The following is a 7,305-nucleotide window of genomic DNA, read 5'->3' as shown; positions in this document are numbered from 1 at the left end:
GTGCTCCATGGGGTCCTTGCCTTCATTATACTTGCCGACAGTCGGAAATGGACGTTTGATAGGCCCAATTTGCATCGCGCTATGTTCCCCCACCTGTGTTTGGGCTTTTCGATACTTCACCAAAAACAAGCTTGACATCAGTGACCAATCATGCTTAGTCGAGTCAGGTAGCGATTGAAACCACTTCAAAGGTTCGCCCACCAGCGAGAGATAGAACCATGGAGCGACTTCTTCCACTTTGTATGGCTCCCCAAACATAGCGCACACGTATCCATACAAATGAGCTTCGAGGTCTTCTACCCCACTAAACAGTTTCAACACAGGCATGATCCTCCGAGATGATACTTCCTCGATTTTCTCAATTTTAGTTCCATCATCCATCACTTCTTCCGTTGGCTCCTCTTCCAAAGCCGACACATACAAACCATTTCCCACATTATTCTTCTCATCGGAGTCCAACAACTCCTCCTCGTCTTCCCCGAAGGGTTCCACAATCCAACTCTCTTCGAGCCCAGACCCGATCATGCTCACCCTATGGTTAGGCAAGGGATTATGCCTAGTGGAAGGGTTTGCTGACGAAGGATCAGCTATCTTCTTTTCCTCAATCAAATTTTGAATCTCATGCTTCAACCTCTCACAGTTCTCAATAGTGTGCCCGTAGTTGCTATGGAACTCACAGTACCCCCTAGCTTGCATCTGAGGAGTAGACGGTGCTTTGCCATTAGGAGTGAGGGCTTTCAACAATCCCCTTTTCTGCAATCGTTCGAAAACTTTTGCGTAGCTTTGATCAAACTTGGCGAACTGCCTCTTCTCGATAGCGTTAAGTTCAAGCACTTTCACTGCGGCTGATTCTGTGCTCGCACTTGGCCCTCCGGCACTATATCCAGACTTCGTCCACTTAGTGTAAGCTTTCTTCGGCTCTCCATCCCCCTCAACTGTCAAGGCACAACTATACATCTGATTGAAATCGGTAAAAGGCATATACCGCAGCTCATTCTTAATATACGGCAACGTGTTACCAACTACCATTCGGATCTGATCCTGCTTAAGCGGCTTCTGCTTCATGATTGCCGCCTTGGCTCTCCACCTCCTCACAAAATCGAAAAAAGACTCACCAGTTTGTTGCTTAGTACTCTCCAGCTCCTTCAGAGTAACCTCAAGCATAGTGTTGAAACTATATTGGGCGATGAATGACTTTGCCAACTCCTTCCAATCTCTCTTCGTCACCAGCGGCAACGTATGAAACCATACGAGGGCCGCTCCCTCCAGATAAGTATTGAATAGTCCCAGGACTTGATCCTCAGTTAGGATCATGTGCTTGATTACTGCGACATACTGATTCATGTGAGCCGTGGGATCCCCGGTTCCATCGAACTTCTTCATGTCCGAGAGCCGGAATTTCAAGGGCAAAGCCGTTGCCGATAAGCAGTTCTTCAAATTATAAAAGTCTTGACTCCCGGAACTTCCCCCACGCAGATCCTGCACTTCCTGAGTGATGTGCTGCTTCCACTCCTCTTCCTTAGCCTTCTCTTTCTCAAGCTGTTTCTGGATATAATCCTGATAGTCATCCTCGTTCCCGAAGCGGGGACCGGTGTTTACCTCATTCTCAACACGTTTACTACCACTCTTGTTATCCTTTAATGCCAGCTCAGCTAGCTGGGCCAAAATTGCGGCCAACTGATCGTTAATGTTGTTCACAGAGTTTTCCAATTCGACCACTTTTTCGTCGGTCGCAGACATACTGGTAGAAGACTGAGTATACTCGGACGAAGACGATTCAGAAGCCACAACTGCCGATTCGGAACTGTCAATCTGTAGCTGATCAAACTGCCTGACTAGCCGGTTACTCTCGCGAAACCACAACCGCTTAATGATGAAGTCTACGTGAACGGTCATCCATTAGTATGTATGCATGGTTTATATGCATGATTCGTGGTGTGTGCGTTTATTTATTTACGGATATATAAGATAAGAAGAACAAACGTCAGTCTAATTACACGTATCACAGCATCTCTCTTCCACCCTTATTCCTCCACACACTCGATGGTCCAAGTCTCTTTCCTAGGATTTTGGTTTGGGGCTCACATTGCGGTCCAAGGGACGCGTGATGCCGTCGATTATTGTGGAAAATTAAATCATCCATCAGACAATACAGTTCGTTTTTGACGTATCAACATCCAGTGACTAAGATATCCACCAAATGGATTGTCCTTTCGAATAACTCGTCTTTTGTCATTTCGCGAGATGCATTAGTTCGGGTTTTGATTCCCTCTTGAGCGTATCTCGGATTTAGACGTGGTATGAGTTATTTTTCTGGTTCAATCATTCGTTATTGATAATGACTCGTTCCCTTTTATTCGCGTGGGTTCGTGTCTCGATTTTTGGATTACAACGGGATCTTTTTGGATCTATCGAGAGACATAACCACGTGTTCATTTAGTGATGAAAGCACTTTTTATTTTAAGGAACGGACTCATCGCGTAACGTGTTTGTTTTTAGCGTTAAGAATCCGTTTACTCGTTTTGGCTACGTAAAAAGACGGCGAGTCTTATTTGAGCGCACGGTAATCTTTCGACTAGCAACAAGTTTTTTATTCCTTCCAATCTACGGGATATACCACCCTAGCGTGGTTATAGAAAATCAACTTTTCATTGAATCGCATGCTTATTCGAAGCAGGGATATTACCGTTCTTTTTCAGTTAGGCATGAGTCAAGCAAACACGCAGATCGGGCCATACTTCTTGTAGTTTTGGTAACGGTCGAAATGATCGAGCCATTAATCAAACCCACAGTCTCGTCCATATGGCGCAATTATGCGGTTTTAGCTTAATTCGGCTTTATGATTTTAAACGGCGTACATACCGGCTCGAGGCACGTATTTAACGGCATTGGTTCATTTTCTTTAACTACCCTCGGGATGGATATACATCGTAGATACAGAATGACTTTGGTCGTTTGTTTATTTTTTTTTATTTTATTTTTTTAGTCACTTTTTGCGGATACGTCCATTTCTCTTTAGAACAACGCAAGGCATAACGTAAGAGCTCATCTTTTATTTGGAAGGGACGAGCCATGTTTGCAAAACTCTTTACATTACAACGGGCTCGTTCAAAACAGAAATGTTCTTCGTTTTCGTTTCGTCATAATCTCGTTTTATCCCAACCTATTTAAAGAATGTGAATAACGGCTACTGTTAATATAGTCTTTTGAATCGAGATATAACTATCCTTAATACCAAACCAATTCATACTAATACGTGCTTACGTCATAGCGCATTTCCTGAACATGTGCCTTCTTCGGGACACGGAAAGGGACCAGGCGGGTCGCACAAGTTCATTCATACAAGATGACTAAGTCGTCTTTAGTTCGAATCGTTTTGATGTTTTGGGGTAGTTTGTATATCGGTTTAAGAGTATATATTAACATATCGTTTCATTTTCTTTACATATTTTAGGATTAGACACGTATCATGGCAATTTGAAAACACGAACTGATTCATTTATCACATCAAAAATGGTAACGGGTAATCCTACGGCAACTTCTAATGCTACTATATGCTGACACGGCTGATCGCGGGACCTCACAGGACCGCACAAATTCACCCCTAACGAATGGATGGGGACCCTTTGGCGCCTTACTGTAAGGGGGAACTTACACTAGCCTCTTTCGAGCGACGAATGGACTCTCGCTAGAGGTTTCGCGGAAATTACCCAAAAGGTTTGCAATAATGCTTATGAATGCATACTAAAAGAAATAATATGATCCGTCCCCGTTAAGGGCTTAATACACGCCTTCCGGAATCAAATTTCTCGCTTCCCCAGCAGAGTCGCCACTTGTTAGACAAGGTGCCGAACGGCCTCGCCCGGGCGGACCGGGGGGTGGACACCTCATGGCGATGTAAGCGATGATTGGCGCCGAAAGCAACCAATCGTGGAATCAAGCTGCTCGGCAGGACCGGAGCTCGGAGTATGGAAGAGTCGCCACCCACGAATGGGAAAATGAACACTGATCCCTTGCGGGAGACCGGTGAGGGTTCGGGAAACTTAGGTACGAGCCGAGAAGGCTAGCTCCTTTCCGGAGAAAGGCTACTAGGTACCCCGACATCGCCCGGTTATGAACCACCGGCCTCCTACTCAGCGTGTTAGGCGATAACGGACTAATCGCATATTTCTTTAAGTTTAAAATTCATTTGAAACCTTTTCTTTCTCGCTTTGAAAACCATTTTGAGCATGTTATTGAAAGCCATTCTAGTAAAGAATCACCCATTTTGCATAAATTTAAAGTATACAAGAGAGAGGGGGGAAGAAGAGAGAATTGATTTATTCACAGTGTGATTTTATGCTTTAGACTATACACTAACTCTAAGCTAATCTCACTCCCCGAAAAACGAGTTTATTTACATGGTTCGTACCTTAATCACCGTTGGAACGATTTAGGTACGTTTCAAAACCCCGTTAATTTACATGATATCGACTCGAATCGCCGTTGGAACGATTCGAGTGTTTGAGAGTGTGAGATAAAAAGCTTTAACAAGAAAACGTGATTAAGCATACAAGTCCATTTATTTTTGTACAAAACCATTTGGATAAGAAAACGATTCAAAACTCCATTATGTACAATTTAAGAAACGATTTTAATTATAAGGTTCACTTAATCCGTCGTTGGAACGAATTAAGGTTTTAAAACGTGATGTTTTAGGAAATCGTTTGAAATGATGAAAAACCTTTTATTTACACTTTAAGAATCTCTAAAAAACTCTTTAGTTTAAATAATCAAATTGAAGTCTCTTTTTTGTGGTTTATTTCCCTTTTTTTCACTCAATTGAATCTTTACTTATCATAATCACAACAAATTAAATCACAATTACCAAACAAAACCCATTTAAAATATACATATAAATGTCTAAAGAATAAAAAGGAATATATACATATATATACCTTTTTAGTAAAAGATGGTGATTACACCTATAGATTAAAAATAAGGTAAAAACATAATATGTACTATAGTTATTGATATATGCTAATAAAAAGGAAAATAGCACTAAGTATAGTATACTTTTTATCCTAATTCAAAATATGTAAAAATAATGAATAAAGTTCATGAATGAGAAAATAACATTTAACCCCAAATTAGTTTTTACACAATAGCTATATGGAAATTAACCCACCTAAAAGTACATCCCAATATCAATACCCAAAATAATATCTAATAACCCAAAAGCATTTATAAATCATCCCAAATGGGCCAAGCAAATGATCCACAAAAATAATAATTAAATATAGCTTAAATGGGCTTAAAGAAAACCTATATATACATATATATATTTTTACAAAGTTAGATTAATATAAATAATACCCAAACACAAAATGAGTAAATATATAATAGATAATTATTAGTTATATACCCCAAAATGATTTTAATAAAATAATTACATAATTATATATACATATATTAGGGACCAAATATCAAAAAGTTAAGAAAAAAGGGTTAAAAAGGAATTTTTTCCGAATTCCAGCAGCTTTACCGACGGAAAATCCGTCGGTAAACCGCCTTTACCGACAGAAAAAGTGAAATTATTGAAACAGCTCTTAACAGTTTCCAGATTTATTCAAAAGCTTTAGATCTAATCTATTCTATCATTTTTGGCCTCCGAACTACCCGAATCGGGTCATAGTCTATAACGGAAACTCCCAAAACGATGTTTTATTTTAAAACGTTAATTAAAACATTTTCTAAATCTAGATCTACAACGTTTTAGTCCCGAACTACCCCTAAATGGGGTGACGGTTCGTATTGGGACATAAAACGAGGTTTTTATTTTAGATCCAAACTCAAGTGTTTGTAGAATGAAAGAAGAAAATTAATTTGACAAGTTTAAGCAATAAAAGTGCAAATAAAAGAGTAAAGGAGTAGATCTAAACAATAAAAACGTAATAAAGAATCAAATGAAAGAGTAAACGGGTCTCGGGTTTTTTCCTCCCTCCTTAATGCCTTGGGACTCCATCCTATTTATAGGCATATGGAGCCCCAAACATAATTTATTTTTGGCTCCAAGCCAACTTGGAGCCAAAGGTAAGCTAGATGGCTTTATTGTTATGATGATTATTATTATTATTATCATTATCATTATTATTTGTTATTTCATTTTTTTATTTTTTTTTATTTTTTTTTAATAAAAGCTAACAAATGCACTTGGCATTCGGCCAAGTGCAGCAATGCACTTGGCCGAATGCCAAGTGCACGGAGGGCTGGGCCTGGGCGGCCCAGCCCTCGTCACGGGCCGTCCAACGGCCCGTGACGTAAATACCGGCCCCGACGGGACCGCGTTTATATATACTGTTAAGCCCAAAATATACCTAAAATATCATATATAAATACGTTAAATTTACATTGAAATCGTGCTAATTATATTCATTTGGAATACTTTTACGTCTTTATTTACTTCTTTGATGCAAGGTACTTAAATATTTGGTAAAATCCAAATAGGAGCCAAAACGGAGCGAAAACGGAGCTAGAATGGAGGAAAAACCTTAAAAACGTACCAAGAATGCATATCAGTCAGAAGAACGCTCGAGGAGGACGAAAAGCAGTCGAGAGATACGGAATAATCTCTCTGTCGCGACTGAGATTTTTAGAATCTCAGTCGCAACTTGCGGAGGTCGGCTCGGGGGAAAAACGAAGTTTCAAGCTCGCCCCTATACCCCCTGTCGCGACTGAGATTTTCAGAATCTCAGTCGCGACAGCGAACCTCCCTGCACACTAAACACATGTTTTAAATCGGAAAAATGCGTCTGTTCGTTCGGATAAAAGCGACCCTTCACCAGCAGACACGACCCGTGATCTACAACCCTTCAACAACTATAAATAAGTGATCCATTTCAGAAATCAAGGTTGGTTAGGTTGGAAAAGTTAGAGAAATTAGAGAAGAAAGTTGTTATGTCGAGTTTCTGATTCAGAAAAGAATTAGAAAGTTAGTTTTCATTTCTGTGTAAATAATCGTGCTGTACACGAATTGTATTTAGATTAGTTATAAACACAGTATTAGTTTAGTTTTCATTCTGATAGTGGACGAGATCAGTCTCTATTTCGAAGATCCAGCGAGAAGAATTGGCGGCTGAAGCGCATGAGGTTTGACGAACCTACGGAGTTTGAAAGAAAGATTGACGACCCGGATCTCAAAGTTTTCGTTGCAATGCTATCCAAGTTTCTACTTCTCTGTTAACTTGTGAAAATTCACATTTCATTAATGATATACTTATTTATTCAATATATTCTTACTGTTTGTTATTTTGATATTGTTCTGAC

The sequence above is a fragment of the Euphorbia lathyris genome, chromosome 1 (genome assembly GCF_963576675.1).
Source record: "Euphorbia lathyris chromosome 1, ddEupLath1.1, whole genome shotgun sequence".
In the NCBI taxonomy this organism is placed as follows: Eukaryota; Viridiplantae; Streptophyta; class Magnoliopsida; order Malpighiales; family Euphorbiaceae; genus Euphorbia; species Euphorbia lathyris.
Note: the sequence above shows the minus strand (reverse complement) of the source record.